This window comes from Ambystoma mexicanum, chromosome 6q, assembly GCF_040938575.1.
Source record: "Ambystoma mexicanum isolate Mex_15411 chromosome 6q, UKY_AmexF1_1, whole genome shotgun sequence".
Taxonomy (NCBI): Eukaryota; Metazoa; Chordata; class Amphibia; order Caudata; family Ambystomatidae; genus Ambystoma; species Ambystoma mexicanum.
The window spans coordinates 1,164,113,236-1,164,129,751 of NC_090937.1; the positions used below are offsets into that span (position 1 = coordinate 1,164,113,236).

The window sequence follows — 16,516 nt, forward strand, 5'->3', positions numbered from 1 at the left end:
CTTGAGCTGAGCGACAGATGTAATTGGAGCATCAAAAGTGGCAAATAAAGGGGAGGGATTGTATTGTAAGTGTAAATATATACATAGTAACAGGATTTGGGTTAACAGAGAGCGAGAGATACCTCAGTTCCTGGTTCCAAGGGGACAGAAGGCCACACATTAAACTCCAAGTGGGGTATTTTTAGTGATTTCTGAGGCAAGGCTGAGATGAAGAATGTGTGTCAACGAAAATAGGTAAATTTGAGATGAGATACATTTACTAGAGAAAGTAAAGGTGATCGCAGAAAATAAAAAGTGCACATTTGTTTGGGGTTATAAATATGTCAGCGTAAAACGTTTATCGTGTTTAAATTGGGAGGCATAAAATGATAGTAATAATCTAGTTGGTTAGCAGACTGTAAAAATCAAGTGATTGACGTCAATCATAGAAGGATAACGGTTGAGAAAAATAATGATTAAAAGAAGATTCTTAGAGTGTTCATAATAATACAGCAGGAGAGCAAGAATCGATAGAATTATAAACAAAAGAATAAAAAGAACATCATTGTATAGCCTTTAAAATTGGTTAAAAAATTATGTTTTTGTAATGGGCAGCATTTCATGGTGCTTGCTCGACTTAATTGTTATGTATAATTGATTTAAGTAAGAAAGAAATAAAGAGACCAGTAAGTATTGACAGTTGAAAACGACTTGTCATTATGGGCGACACACCCCGGCTACACTTGTGTCAGACATTACTGAGATACACATCCAAGATTGGGAAGTACCATGCTGAGGGGGTAAAAGGCACGGCTGATAGAATGTTCATACTGTGGACTCAAGACAACATACCTACGTGCTGCATATACAGGAAAGAAGTTACAGAAAAGGTTAGCCATTTTAGAGCTATGGAAAATATATCGGAGCGAGAAGGAAGAACCTCCCGAAAAGGAGTGGATGCTTAATCAGCCTAAAGTGGAGGACGCAACGCCCTCTGCTCCTCTTTCTCCTTCTGGAAATAAGAGTCAAGACACTGAGAAACAGAGATTCTATCATTTAAAGGAGTTAAAAGCAGTGGCATGGTATATAAATCTGACATACAAGCTTGCCGCTTACAGCAGTGAAGACAACATGGAAGAAAGAACGCAAATATGTCAACAAGCGATGAATATAAAGAGCGAGATGAAAAAAGGGACAGACCGAGATGGAGGAAGAAGCTAAGAGATAAAAACAAGGGAAGGACAGAGCTGAGGAAGTGACGATAAGGCAGACCGAATGGATGGGTGGACAAAAATTATTCGAGTTAGGCAGAAAAAGCATTGATGTTCGAGAAAGAGGAAAGAGAGGAACGGGCAAAGAAGGAAAAGGAGCGAGAGAGCATGGAAAAAGAGGATGCGAAATGGTGAACAAAGAAGTTATGAGGAACAAGAGAAAGAGACCAGAGGAGAAGAAATGCGATGAAATAAAAACACAGAGATTGAAAGAACATAGGTTACAAAGAAGGCAAGAGAAACAAGAGAAAAACGCGATGGGAAGAGGAAATAGGGATGAGTAGGGGACAAAGGGATGAAGAAATAGATCATCTCATCAATAGATGCATAGTACCAATCGAAGCACGAGAACGATGGGAAGAAGAGAGAGGGTCACAACAGCCCCGCAGGGAGCTGTAAGGGATACTGAGAATACAGACCTGGGCTGATGAGCATCAGGCAGAAGGCATAGGGTAAAGGATTGGTGATTTATATAGGCTAATGGGGGGAGAAAGATGGTTATAAAACAAAAGGGAACATCGAAGGATCTCTACCTAAAGAAAGAAACAGGAGGTAGATTGGATGACTTAATGATGGATGAGCATAGAACGCTGTCCTTAAGTAGTCTAGATCTCAATGACGAGAAAAGGTACGACAGCCATACAAGCTGGGGTATAATGTCAGATGAAGAAGGGGAAGAAAACAAGAACCTGAAGAGAAGGGGCATATCTTTTTTCAAAATACCCAAGCATAGAAGGAGGGGTGAAATGGTCAGATTTAGAAGACCCAAAAGAAACACCAGAACCGACACCATATTCCGAATGACCACAAGCATGATCACGTAGTGCAGGGGATATCTCTCCGCTGTATGTGAGAAGATTACGGTCGTTGCCAGGACAGAGATGAATGAGCCAAACTAGCCCCACCTGACGAGAAGTGTAGGTGGGTATGATTGTGGAATAGGGTTTACACAATTCTCATTATTAGAGAAAGGGGAGGATGACCACGATGATATATACTGTGGCCACAAATTGACAAATATAATTTGAAATGTAAATTACCTAATTTGACTGCAGATGTGGGAAAATGGATTCATGAGTCAGAAAGAATGACAGCGGGAATGGCGTTATCAGTGGGTGACATACAAGGTCTGTGAAAGAACTGAGGCGGAGGCGTGATGAAGGGGAACTTGGTAAGTTTTATTGTAAGGGGCCCGCCGTGCCCGTCCACTCCTTCACGGCTCCAACCGTCACTGCGGGGTCACGCGAGCCCAGCTCCGAAGCATCACAGGGAGAATGACTCGAGTGCCCCCGCATTCCGAACAGACCATCACTACACACCTCCCTCCTTACAGAACAACAAAATTTGAAAGTCCGAAAGACCTAACATTACAAATACATTTAGAAAAGATGAAATATATATATATATTTTTTTTTTAAACTGTTGAGCCAACATCACTTTAAGCTTTCGAAATATTAAATTAGAAAAAATCTGTATCTCTACATATACGATTAGAACAATATTGATGCACCATATATCAATAAGGTGCATAATCTTTCAACCACACAGGTTTTGACCTGAATCTCTGATAACCACCAGAATTTCCATCAACATTTCGCTCAACCACATTCTCATTCTCAACTTGAACACTACCATCAGAACTGTCATGAGCACTTCCTCTTTGTTCACTCTCACCCCCGCCTTGAACTCTTCCCCTCTCCTCATCTCTTTTCTTTTTTCTGTCATTATTCTTCTCTAAGAACACAATCGGCTCTCTAGCCGTGACCTCTTACTGCTTCCCATTTGATCCATTTCGTGTGGAAATCCACCAACACAAACAAAAATTTCAATCCATCACCTAACCCCGTTATGGGTCCCACAATGTCTACCGCAACCTTAGACCACGGTTGCTCTGGCACCGTGTTAAAGCTCAATGGTGTTTCTCTCGTCACCTTGGTTTTGTCACTCAATTGGCACTCCATGCAATCCTTCACCCACCTCTCTGCCATTTTATCTATACGCGGCCACCAGAAATTCTGCCTGAGTTTCCTCTTCATAGCACTTTCCCCTGGATGGCCCTCATGGGCAGCTCCAAAAGGGTCTGCCTGACTGCCAGCGGAGGTATCACACAGCGACCTCTTCTCAATCTGCCTTCACTTATATTCAATTCTTCTTTAACTTCCCACGAATTGTTAAAATTCTTATCCAAATCTTCCCTGTGGGGCCATCCCCTCACAGTCCATTCTTTGATCAACTTAAGTTCCACATCGGACTCCTCTCCCTGTAACCACTTTTCTTGGTCTCACTCCGAATTCATCGATCTCATGTCCGAGATACTCTACTCTCTTTACAGCAATCTTACACTTGTCTCTTCTCAAAGTCATTCCAGCTTCCGACAACCTTCCCAACACTTCTTTCAAAACTTCATCATGTTGCTCCTTAGAATTTGCAAATACTAGCATGTCATATTCGAACACCACAACATTCCTCACACCCTCCATCATTTTGTCCATTATCCTCTGAAACACAGCCGCTGCCAAGGCAAGTCCGAATGGCATCCTTCGATATTTGAAAGTTCCAAAAACTGTAATGAACGCTGTCAAATGTTGGCACTCCTCCTTCAAGGGTATCTGGGGATAAGCCTGAGACAGATCAATCACAGAAAATAGTCGGGCCTTGTCAAGAGTTGACAACTTGTCACTTATTATCGGCAAAGGGTGCCTGTCCACTAGAATGTTCCTGTTGATGTCCCTCATATCAACGCAAAGTCTTATGTCACCATTAGCTTTGGCCGCCACAACGACTGGTGATAACCATTCAGCACTTTCACTTTCTTCAATAATACCCTTCTGTAATAGAGATTCAATTTCAGTCTTAAGTCTCTCTCTTAGGTCATGAGGTATCGGCCTCACCTTGTGCACCTTGGGAACTGCTCCTTCCTTCAAACGAATCTCATGTTGAAAGTCTCTCACCATCCCCAACTCTCCTTTAAAGACTGCTGGAAACTCTTCATCCCATTTATCATGTACTTCAGCTACAGAAACCGGATCTTCCGCACTTGCCTATATCCTTATTCCAAGTTTATGCTGTTCCTTCCTGCCTAACAAGGACGATCCTTCTCTCGTGACAAACGCGTCCGACTCACAACTTCTGCCTTTATACTTAATCATTGCTTTGAATTTTCCTAGCACGTCTATCTTCACGTTTCCAAAGGCATATGGTTCTATGCCGTGCTCCTCCAATTTCTCTATCTTCCTTTGCAAACAGACTTCATATGTTTTCCTTGAGATCAGTGTCCATGGGGAGCAACTATCCACTTTCAATGCCACTACTCTTCCATTCATCATAACCACGTCAGTCGGAGCACTTCGCTTGCCGGATTGTTCTGACACTTCCAGCACGTTTTTGGTCTGGGTCATTTGAGCCACATCTGCGCTTTCTTCCTGCTCTAAAATTCTTGCACCAGACTCTATACACTGCAATTGCCCCGATTCTCTGCACACCCTTCAAACAGAAAATGTTCTTTGCTGGACAAAGCGTGCTTGTAGATATGTGGCGATTGCTTCCGCATTTGTAGCATTTGACTTCTCTGCTCAAATTAGTTTTCTTAAATGCTCTCACAGCTGCTACTTCACCCTCCGATTTCTCACTCTTCATCGTGGACATGTACTTGTGAGTCTGTTCCATTCCTCTTGCAATCTCCATTGCCACCTCTAAAGTTACATCTTTAGTTAACAGCCTTTCTTGTATTTTCATATTGCTAGTGCAACGCACCAGCTGATCTTGTATCAATGAGTCTGTCAATCCTCCAAATTCACATGTGTGACGTAGTGACCTTAGTGCTGCCACAAAGTTTTCTACTGGCTCCTGTGCCTCTTGAACTCTTTGGAAAAACTTGTGCCTTTCAAACGTTGTGTTCTTCTTAGCTTCAAAATGGATTTATAGTTTCCGCTCAGCTATAGTGTACTGGTCCATATCGCCTTGGCCCTCCAAAGGTGGCTGAGGTAAACCATCATACACACTGCGACCCTCAGTTCCCAGGTTGTGCAGAAGTATCGCCTCTTTCCTTCCTGCTGCAAATTTATCGCCTCCAATTGCTATCAGGTAGGTATCAAAGATCTTCTTCCACCTATCCCACCTTATGGGTGGTGCTCCTGGCTCAGGTAGGAAAGGTGGGGGCGGGGCCATGCTTGCTGCCGCCATAATGGTTGCAGTGTTTCCCTTGCTGCAGTGGGCTAGACAAATTCTGCTTGTCCGTACTGGTTCTCTGTACACTGGCCTCTTGGTTCCTTAACTTAGTGTCAGGGCTTAACACTTGTCATGAATGCCCTTAAAATCCTGTACAATTGTCTCTCTGCTTTAGCCTTGCCTTGAATCAGGGCTAGACTCGTGTTATCTCTGTTTTTTTTTTGTGCACTACTATTAGTGTGACTGGCTCCTTTGCCGTTCCCTCTGCACCTTCTCGGCTTGTCGGGCTTGTTTTCCCTCTGTTTAGGGGCGTGTCACTCCAGGTTCCTTGTCGACACAGTCCAACTGTGTCATCTGCTGCCCCCTGCCTCCCCTCCTCCTCACCTCATGTGACGTCCAGGGGAGGTCAGCTCTCAACTGGGCCCTATGCCCAGGAATGCTGGTCCGTGTCACCAGCTGTGGTGCGGCCTCGCCCAGCCCCGGGCCTCCAGCCGTCCGAGTCAGCGAGGCCCTGTGAGCAGGGAGGGGCTGGGAAGGCGCTGCGGCAGCCCCAGCGAGTCCGCGCTACGTTCACTGTGGCCCGCTGTGCCCGATGTCGTGGCGGGCACCCTCGTCCTCGTCGCCAATGAAAGAACTGAGGCGGAGGCGTGACGAAGGGGAACTTGGTAATTTTTATTGTAAGGGGCCCGCCGTGCCCGTCTACTCCTCACGGCTCCAACCGTCACTGCGGGGTCACGCGAGCCCAGCTCCGAAGCATCACAGGGTGAATGACTCGCGTGCCCCCGCATTCCGAACAGACCACAGACCATCACTACAGTCTGCTAGCAGCTATCTTGAGGGAGAGAGCTGACGACATTTGGAGATGAGCAGGGTATGCAAGTGTAACGGCAAGAAACACGACACACAATGGAGTGCCATTTAAAAATTGCAGACCCAGACGGAAAGAGGATGCTTAGAGTACAATATCCTGATACATCAGACATGTGCGTGATTATGACAAGGAAAATGGGTGACGACGAAGATCCTGCTGCCTTTATTCAAGAGATTCAATAACAGCACCTTGAGACAAGGGAACCGTGGGATAAAACAGTAGCATTATTCGATCATATTTTATGTCAGGGACTGCCAGAGCCGGTGCAACGGCAAATTAATAAATGGGTATAGCAAGCCCCGCCCACCTGGTGCCTTTCTGGTTGCTGCTCTTTTTCCCTACTTAAGGAGCCCTCCAGCCTCTTTTCCTTTGCAGATGGGGAGCAGGTGCAAGTGAATCTAGATCACCTGGCCTAAGCGCCGCCCACCTAAACGCCCTCGGAGGACCGAAGTCCAGAATGTTGGAGGTCATGGAGTACAATTAGGATGCATGTGTGCAGATTTGTGAGCTTCCAAATTGTGGTGTTGGGCCGTGTTCTCTAGTGCTTTACAGCTTTTAGAGAAAAAGGCTTGAAGCACAGGGTTCCTGTTGTGACTTGTGTACGGTATTGTAATGATGAGTTGTAGGAGCATGGCTCGGCATAGTGGCGGGTGCAGACTGTAATTGCATTTATACGAGGGGGCTATGAGGCATCGGCTATCTGGAGTCTGCATCTAGAAAGTTCTTGTGGGAATCACTTAGGAAGCATTAGAGCTGCTCTAAGCAGAGCCGCCAGCTGAGCCGACGGGTCCGCTTTTCAGGTACATGTAGCGGAAAGTTCTGTACCTTGTAAGGGCCATTCCTATATGGCCCTACGTGCAGGGAATGCTGTTCTTTCCTCCTGTAGAAGAAGTCAGCAAGAGGTGTGTTGTGTAAGTCGCTTGTAAAACGGTTGGCTGATCCTGTAACACCAACATGTACCTTTTGTCAGGATGGTCCCATTTTGCTGTAACTCCCATCTTTAAGTGGTAAGCTGCATTTTTACTTGGCTGAAAGCAGCATCTTTTGTAGCACAGCCAGTTGCATTCCAAATTTTGATAAAGCTCTTGGCATTGTGCCTCATTCACATAAAGTGAAAGAGAGCTAAGGGAAAAGGGAGATTTGTGTTTCTGAATCTGGAAGTAGCTGGCCTTTCAAGGGGACAGCATATTTCTTTTGGCAAACAAAGTGCATCAGGAACTGAGATTTTCTTTCCACGGTTATTAAAAGGAAGATGGTGGCCCCTACAGATAGGTGCTTCCTGTTTACCACTTGAGAAGGCTCTTATTCTTCGAGCCCTCCTTTTGGCCTTTTTGATAGCCAGAATGTAATTCATAGGTTCCCTCTTTTGGTTTCGTGTATACTCGATCATGCTGCTGAGAAAGATGTGTGGTTTTCCCTTGCTTATAAACAGCCCTGCTCTTTTCACATACAATTCGCTGGTACAAGAGAAATCCTTCTATCCTTAAGTGCATGTCACCGGCGACAGTACTAACACGAGGCATTGTCAATGTCGAACTGAAACTGGTGACTGTCACGCTGCCTGTACAGGAGGTCAGAGGCGGGCTGGGAGCAGAAGTGCACGTACTCTGGTGATTTGCACCACTGACACTCGCAATATGTACTTTGCGTGGGTTGACTGGAGTATGCAATCTAAAAGAAGCAAGCAGTAGGCCATACACTATATTCCATATCCAAGAGACGCAAGCAGTAGGCCATACACTATAATCCCTATCCAAGAGAAGCAAGCAGTAGTGTATGGTGATGCACTGTATTCCGTATCCATGAGAAACAAGCAGTAGGCCATAGACTGTATTCCCAATCCAAAAGAAGCAAGCAGTAGGCCATACACTATACTCCCTATCCATTAGACGCAAGCAGTAGGCCATACACTATATTCCCTATCCATTAGACGCAAGCAGTAGGCCATACACTGTATTCCTTATCCAAGAGAAGCAAGCAGTATGCCATACACTGTATTCCCTATCCAAGAGAAGCAAGCAGTAGGCCATACCCTGTATTCCCTATCCAAGAGAAGCAAGTAGTAGGTCATACACTATGTTCCCTATCCAAGAGAAGCCAGCAGTAGGCCATAGACTGCATTCCCAATACAAGAGAAGCAAGCAGTAGGCCACACAGTGCATTCCATATCCAAGAGAAGCAAGCAGTAGGCCACACAGTGCATTCCATATCCAAGAGAAGCATGCAGTAGGCCATACGCTGCATTCCCTGTCCAAGAGAAGCAAGCAGTAGGCCATATGCTGCGTTCCCTATGCTTAAGTGTGAAATAACTCTAGTCTGCCGCGTTGGCTGCTGGAAGCAACAGTATGTGATTGACTGGTTAGCATATTTCCTAACTCTGACTCCCATCTGTGGCTTACATGTTGATCATTTATTTCATACTAACTTTAGCAGGTGTGTTGTCACAGCAAAATGTGGCTTACCTTTCAGAAGTAGCCAAGTGTGCTTACTCCATCTGGAGATATCACAGTGCATATCACAGTGCAGTAGGGACCCATGCTGGCTCGGATCCGGTATCTGCTTTGCAAAGGTAAACCATACACACTTGCTCTGGCTTCTGTGAAACCAGGTCTCGTCTATGAGGTGCGAGAAAATGCCTACAAAAAGCACAGAACAAGTCAAAAGCACAAACTGATACGGCTATTATGTTCTTTGATGAAGGAGATTATTAGTGACCTTACCTGTCACATATGTGGTTTCCAGTCAGTTTCTCTCAAGGAAACAAGCGTGGCACGTACCAACACGGTTGCCTTACGCCTATCCGATACAGACCTCTCGGTTATTTCTCTACCAGATGCCTCTATGGATTCAATTTTGCTAGGCCAGTTTTCTCATATTCATTTTGGTGCTTAGTTGGATTAGGTGGTGAATGCTGCCACCATCCGTACTGGCTGGCAAGAAATATATCTATTTTCCCCTCTTTCAGATGTTCTGCTAGCCATCCTTGACCATGGCTTAGCCTTCAGTCAAACAGTTATATGTCCATCTCCCCAAAAGTTACTTCAGTTACAAATGATACTGATAAGACCTGCCAGGCCAATTTTCTGTCCAAAGTTGTGCAGTTATTCAGGGGAAGCGTCCTGTGGCATGCAGCTCTTAAAATATAAATCGGCAATGAGCGCCTTAGTTCAGTCCCTCCTGGATTAGGGAAATGCACTATATTGAGGCCTTCCCATTCCTGCTCATAATTTAGAATAAAGCAGTTCATGGGGTTACCGTTCTCTTACATATTCGTTTTAAGATATGATATGATGGGTTATTTATAATGTGCTTAATACTCAGAGGTTTCTAAGCGTGGACCCGGGGTTCAACCTGTGTTGCTTCGTGTCGTCTTGCTTCCAAGGCGAACACGTTGCCCCTGAGCTATCCTCCCAAGATGGTCTGTATGGTTCATAATTCTGTTTGTCATGCTCTTCTTTCCTCACTCAGCTCACCAAATACTCTTCACCTGCTCTGCTCCACTCCTCATTAACTTCTTCTCAGGATTGTCTTGGTATAGACTTCATGGCATTGATTTCAAAGGAATATCACCATCTTCCATTCTAACTTCGCTCTCTATTCAATCTCGCCATTTTCTAGAAATCTCTTAAAGCTTTCCTTTTCTCTTTCTGCTAATTACCCATCTATCTGCCTCCGCATCATTCTGCGTGGCAAGAAACTACCCTGGCAAGTCTGTGTGCTTGACGAATCACATGGTAACGTACCATGATATTGCTATGGACAACAACTGTACATGGCAAATTTCATCGGGATATAACAATGTAGTCCCAGGCCGCAAATAGCAGAGCTACCTGTGCGTGACCCTGCAAGAAAAGAGATGCGGCTGGAGGTGGCGTGCGATGACGGGGAGATTTTGAATACGTGCCATCAGAACCAGAGTCATGAGTGCCGGTATGGTTGAGTATGTGCTTTTATCTGGAAAGAAGAGCCAGAGATCTAGTCCATCACAATGCTGCAAGACTGGGTTCCACGCTGGCTTGAGAGTTGGGGCGGGGGGTTGTGATGGAGCTAGAAATGTGAGGCTTGGCATTCGTATGCATAAGTATGGGATTTATAGAGCATTAATCAGGTAGTCCGCAATGGAGCGCAGTCCTTGGCTGTCAAATTTAATTTGGTTTTGGTGCATAATAAAATGTGCTGCACGTGGTGGTCTGTCTGTCTGCCTGTGTGTGTGTGTGTGTGTGTGTGTAGTGGAAGAGATTTAGTGGTGAGTTGGCTAGTTGGTTTGAAGTGGGTTTAGGATTAGCCAGAGCAGCTGTTCAGGAGTCTTGGTAGTAGACTGCACTGTTACTTTGGCTGTTAATCTGAGGTTATTCTCCACTAGTCTTGATAACTCTCCTTGTATGGCTATGCTGCCCTCAGACCCTGATAGTCACGTATTTCTGTGGCCTGTATTTTCTTAATCCTTCATTGTATTCACTGTATCGTTCCATGCACTTGCCCTTAACTCGACCACTTGCAATAATTGCATCTGGCATGAGGTTGCTTCTGCCCTCCGACTGCACTTAATGATCTGTGTGTTTGAAAAGCCTATTAAAAAGATCATCTTCCCTCCCCTTTGGAGGTGCTGTGAAGTAACTGTGCTCGTGGGTGGTGGCTTATGAAATGCTAATAAACAATCTGTAGGTTGGGAGTGCAGACACATTCTGGAACCAGCATCCTTGTTGCCGCAGCACGAGGAGCATGGTTTAGTTTGGGGTAAATTAACGCTTTTGCCTGTGTGTGTGTAGATAACATGCTCATCAGCTCATGGGTCTCACAGAGCTCGGAACCCTAAGAGCATGTTGAGAGCATAGGTCCCATGAAGCTTTAAATCATGGTACCTCAAGTGTGGGACTTGGTAGCTCCGGCCACAGTAGCTTCACAGGATAACCACTGGATTTGGAAATCACTATATGAAATTATTTGTGACCCGAATTTGGAGATCTCCGCTTTAATACATGGCATTAGAGACCCCACAGGCAGGGGATGGGGGCTGACCATTGAAGAGTCTTATCATCCACGCTCAGTGCAGGTGTATAATAGAAGTGTGAACCGCACACATTAATGGTGTGTCGCCATCCGATGCACTCACACCTTTCTAGTGAACTGCCTGGGATTGAAGCGCAAGGTTCTGAGCCATATCCTAGGTATCGAGATCCCCAACTTTCACAGCTGAGAAGCAGCTTTTATTTCTCCAAAGGTTTTTCACCACCAGCGAATGGGGGTGGGAGGGGCGCTTCATTGAAATGTGTAGTACCAGTGTGAATCAAGCATGGGTCCTGATGGCGTACTCAGATTTGTTTTATTCACTTTCTTTTGCAGCTTGTACACAAATAACGAGTTACACAGCTTTGGAGCAGCCATTCTAAACTAGGTCAAAAAGTGGGTCCCTTCCCCGTGATGAGTGTGTGATGAGTGTGTCCTGTACCAGAGACGGAAGGCAAAGGTCCAGACTCGCACTAAAGAAAAAGTGAGCCGGCGGGAAGGAACATAATTTGAGACTGAAAAACCGGCAACAAATAAGGTATTTAAGAATTAAAATGAAAATTACTTTTAAACAATCACATTTGCTCTGATACGTGAATGTTTAATACCTGCTTTAGAATCTTTAAAGGTCCAAACTTGGTGCTTCTGGAACTTCGAGTGTTTGATTGTGCCACAGACTAAGCCCTTCTGTCAAAACTGTCAATATTCACTTCAGTCTCTTCTGACCCACTGCCCTCCTCAGGTTCCTCACCTGTGGAACTGGTATCCGAGTTGTAGTGGACTGGGCTCTCTCTACAGACGCTGAGATGATATCTGAAACCTGTCTCAATTGGAAGCCACAGTGGCCACCTGTGAGCTGTAGCCCTGTGGCCTCTCCACCGAGACAAGCAAAATCTCGGGGAAAAAGCCTTCGGCAGAAAAAACCCTGTTGTCCGTAAGTCTTTGTCTTTGTTCTTTGGTCGTGATGGTGGCGAAAAATAAGCAGGAGCTCTGAGAAGGATTACTCCATGCCAGGTAAATTGTATCCACATACAGCAATCAGGAGCTAGTTGGTTGATTGAAATGGTCGCCAGTACGGAAAGAGGAGGGAGAAGCGACCAAGAACAAAGTACCGGAAGCAAAGAAGGAAGGGTGGTAGATAAGGATAAGAAAGGCAGAAACTAGCTGAAGGGGCGGCAGAGTGAGAAAGCGGCGGCAAGAAGAATGCCAGACAGAGAGAAGGGAAGGCGAGCGTAGGAAGAGAAACAAAGAGGCGGGGACTGAAAGAAGGAACCCGCACCGGAGAAAGGTACACAGAGCACTGAAACGCAAGCACAGGAGAAAGCGGAAGCGAGTCTCCGATGTTGCAACACACGGCTAGTCGGGAGGAAGAGAATAATGTACCTCCCAGCCAGCCGCGCACCGTCGAGTGAGAAAAAGACTAGCACGCCACCACACCGCAGGGAGATACGTGAAGGAACATTCAGTGGGCGCCCCAGCGAAACCAGTTGCACTGCTTCCAGGAACCGGGACGCATGACACCTTCACAGTCCAGGCCTATTGATGACATAGATAAAGGTGGTATCTTTAAAATAAAAGGGACCTTAGAAATGGTACTTGTCATGTGTCTTTCTCAAACCTTCAAATATTTGTCATTGTTCACAAATAAGTGTATGCATTTGTTCTTGTGTGCTTCTTTCGTGCTAAACTGTCACCATATTGCCACTACGGAGCACTCTCAAACACTAAGCCTGCAGAAATGCAAACACCAATGTATTCTTGCACCCTGATGCCTACGAGCTAAAGCGCGGTATAAATAAATAAATTCAGAAGACCGAGTAAGTCAAGTGACTTTGTGTAAGAGGGTAATCTCAGTGTGTGGATCAAGGATTATTCTCCCTAACTCCCGATTTATAGAGGTTGACCAAAAGTAGTGACAGAAAGATCGCAAGGCCATTGGTCTCTCCGCCCAGGACGCCCTGACTGGTCCAACTCTGACTGCTGTTTTTGAGTTGGAAGCTTTAACCCACTTAAGATGCAGTTAATTTTAACATGCCCATTTTCGATCACACCAAGTGCCTTCTGCATCCAACTCGCCAGGCCACCTTGGTTGAAAGGCTGCAAGCTCTCGTGTCAAGATGGAGGCTGACCACCTTCCCGATACCATGGCAACATGAATAGCCAAACTAGCATGTGTGCCAATCATTATCCAGGTTCAGAATCTATATGATGTAGCAAAGTATAATGAAGGATCAGGTTTTTATATAGTACTTTATGGCAGACCCCTCCCACTTCTAAGCACCGCCCAATGGTGTAACACAGAATGAGGTGGGCCCCTCCATCAGTCCTGATGAGGAGGGCTCCCCAAGCTCCTCTAAGAAGCGTATTCTACTCTATAGACTCTTGGCACAGCCGTTGCCACTACTCCTGCCCAAGAATGATTATGTTCGTGCTGCGGACCGGATAAGATGAAAAATGTAAGGTTTTAAATCAAATATTACATCTTACTCCTAGCATAGAAAGAAGGTGGGGTAGTGCTTGGCCCCTGGCGCTCCTAAATGTTCCAGCTGCCACTGTGTGCGTCCAGTAATATCATGTGCACGACAGAAGCCGATGCAGCTTTTTGTGCCAGCGGGTTGGGCGGCGCCTGAAGGGACACTGGCGTTGTAAACAATTCAAGGTCAGTGGTGGCAAGGGAATATCTTTCGTGCAGGGGCATTAACATATTCCACATATTAGCGCTAGCAAGCATTTGTATTTTATTTTATTCATTTGACATTTGTATAGCGTACCAAATCCGAAGGCATCAAAGTGCTGGTTACAATAAGCGCATTTTGTGAATAATTCTTATGATGCAGCTTTGCAGATGAAAAGACAGCTTCAGGATACAGTTACATGAATTACATGCATACATTGCATGCAGGGTTGTTCATTTATAGGTCCTGTGTTAACGGCCATGTCTTGAGACATTTGCAGAAAGTCCAGTATGATGGCTCGCTTCTTAAGGGCATTCCAGTGTTTGGCGGCAACTACCGGGAAACTGTTACCCCCGGCTCTTTGTAGTTGAATCTAGGGATGGAGATCAAGTGTGACTGGGAGGACCTGGTTAGTCGAAAGGACTGTGGTTTGGTGAAATTACTGGCTAAATATTTTGATGCCGTGTTTGAGAGGCATTTGTATGTTGTGGTGAGAGTTTTGAACAGGATGCGTTCTTGCACCATCAGCCAGTGAAGATCTTTTCTCGCCTGTGATATGTGCTCTTTATCGGGTATGTTAAGGGCTGCTCTTACTGCATCGTTTTGAATGATTTGTAATTGTGTTATGTTACTCTTGGAAGAACCTGCGAAGATGGCATTGCAATAGTCACACCTGGAGACAATCGGCACTCTGGCAATTGTGATACAGCTATCGGCAGAAAGGAAGGATCTGCAGGCATTGACTAGTTTAGTGGTATAGGTCGCCTACGAGGCAATTTAGTTGACTTGGAGTTAGAGATCGTGAGGAGTCTAGGTAGACCCCTAATGTTTTGACTTCTTTGGAGACAAGGATGGTGTTACCATCAATGATGAAGAATGTATAGTCTCTGTCAAGTTTGTTTAATAGAGACTCTGAGCTGATGAGGAGCAGCTGCCTTTTCATCATTGAGGCATAGGGAATGTGTCACCATCCAGGCTTGAATGGCTTGGTATATTTTACCTAGTGTATTGGAGTCTGTGTCATAGGTACCTGAGATGGGTAAGAGGATTTGGGTATCATCCACATAGTTGGTGTAGAAGATACCCATGGAATCCAGCAGGTCGAAGAGGGGCTTTGTGAAGATGAGGTTTGTGAGAAACAGGAGCCTTGAGGGACTCCAAAGGTGACTGGCTATTGCTTTAGGGGAGAAGTGTCCTCCAAGAGTTGTTGGCATAGACTTTTATGGTCCACCAGATTGAAGGTGGCTGAGAGGTCTAGTAACAGGAGGACAGCTAGTTTACTGTTGTCTTTTATCTCATCTATTGGAACGTTTTAAGTCTAGGAGAGCGGATTCCGTTCCGTGCCCTGGTCGGAATCTGGATTGATGTATTCTTAGAAGGTTGAGACAATTTTGGATCCGTAGGTAAGCAGCCCTATCTAAAGTTGTAAGTAGGAAAGGGACAGTTGTGATATGACAGTTGGTAGGTATGTTTGGTGAATTATCCTGAGCCAGTGATGACAGGGAGCAGGAACCAGGCTGACTCAGGTAAGTGTAAAAGGAAACGGGCTTTATTCTTCTTGGTTACATAGCATAGTCAATGAAAGGTAGGAGAGTAGGTAATAAGCCTCTGCCCTGGTTCCCAGTCCATCTCCCAGTCCCAACCGACACTCTACAGAATCCCCAGGCCTCCAACACTCTCAGCTCCACTTTAACATTCTATGAGGCCCTTTCATACACAAGCACTAGCTACAATCATACCAGGATACCACATTTGGGTCGAAGGTAGGTTTCTTGATAAGGGGTAGGACCCAAGCATCTTTTAGGTTGGTTGGAACAGTGGCGGAGTAGGAGGATGAGTTAATGAGTGAGGTAATGAATGGGTCAATCTATGTTGCACAGCCTTTGATGACTGGGGCTGGGCAGATGTCTCATTGACATCTGGATGGTTTTAAGCCTGTGATGATTTTAATTACGTCGGAGTGGAATCTGTCTGAACTCAAATTGGTCTTTGAGGTGGGGAGGAGGCATGAGGGTCTTTGGGGACGGTGGAGCCTTGGTGGAAGCTAGTGAGTTCTTCTTGTCTTGGATTATTACTTGTAGGGTTGGGATTTTATTTAAAAGAGCATTTTGAATGTTGTTGCACCAAGTGGCGCCCTTCAGACAGCTATTGGTGGGCTGAACTGGTGTTTCAGGTTCGTGCAGTATGGCAAAGAACTCTCGCTTACCTGAGTTAGCTCTGACAACTCTATCATTGTATGTGTTTCTTTAGGCTTTGATTATAGCCTGTTTGTGTGATTTTGCCATGGAGGAGAAAATAGTTTTGTTTGCAGCTGTTGGGTGATTTTTCCATGTGGTCTTGGCTGCTCTTTTTGTAGAACGGTGGCCTTTGAGGTTAGGTGTAAACCAAGCATTGAGGTGGGCTGCCGGTTTAGGCTTTTGATTACTCAGGGGGGGCTACTTTCTCGATAGCACGGAGGGGTCAGTGTTTGTATAGTTCAACCATTGTATTGGGGTCATCACTCCAGGTTAGGTGGGCTGTTGGAGCATCTAGTAGCGGGAGTAGGC

General features: G+C 45.4%; 1 protein-coding gene across 3 annotated transcripts in view; it reads left to right on the forward strand.

Annotated features, from left to right (window-relative positions):
• Positions 1-16,516, forward strand: part of RBM47 (RNA binding motif protein 47) — a 734,836-nt gene that overhangs the window by 447,792 nt on the left and 270,528 nt on the right. For all 3 annotated transcript variants that reach the window (XM_069631765.1, XM_069631766.1, XM_069631764.1), the window contains exon 2: positions 11,632-11,833. The gene's annotated coding sequence lies outside the window, so the exon portion shown is untranslated. The remainder of the gene's footprint in view (positions 1-11,631; positions 11,834-16,516) is intronic.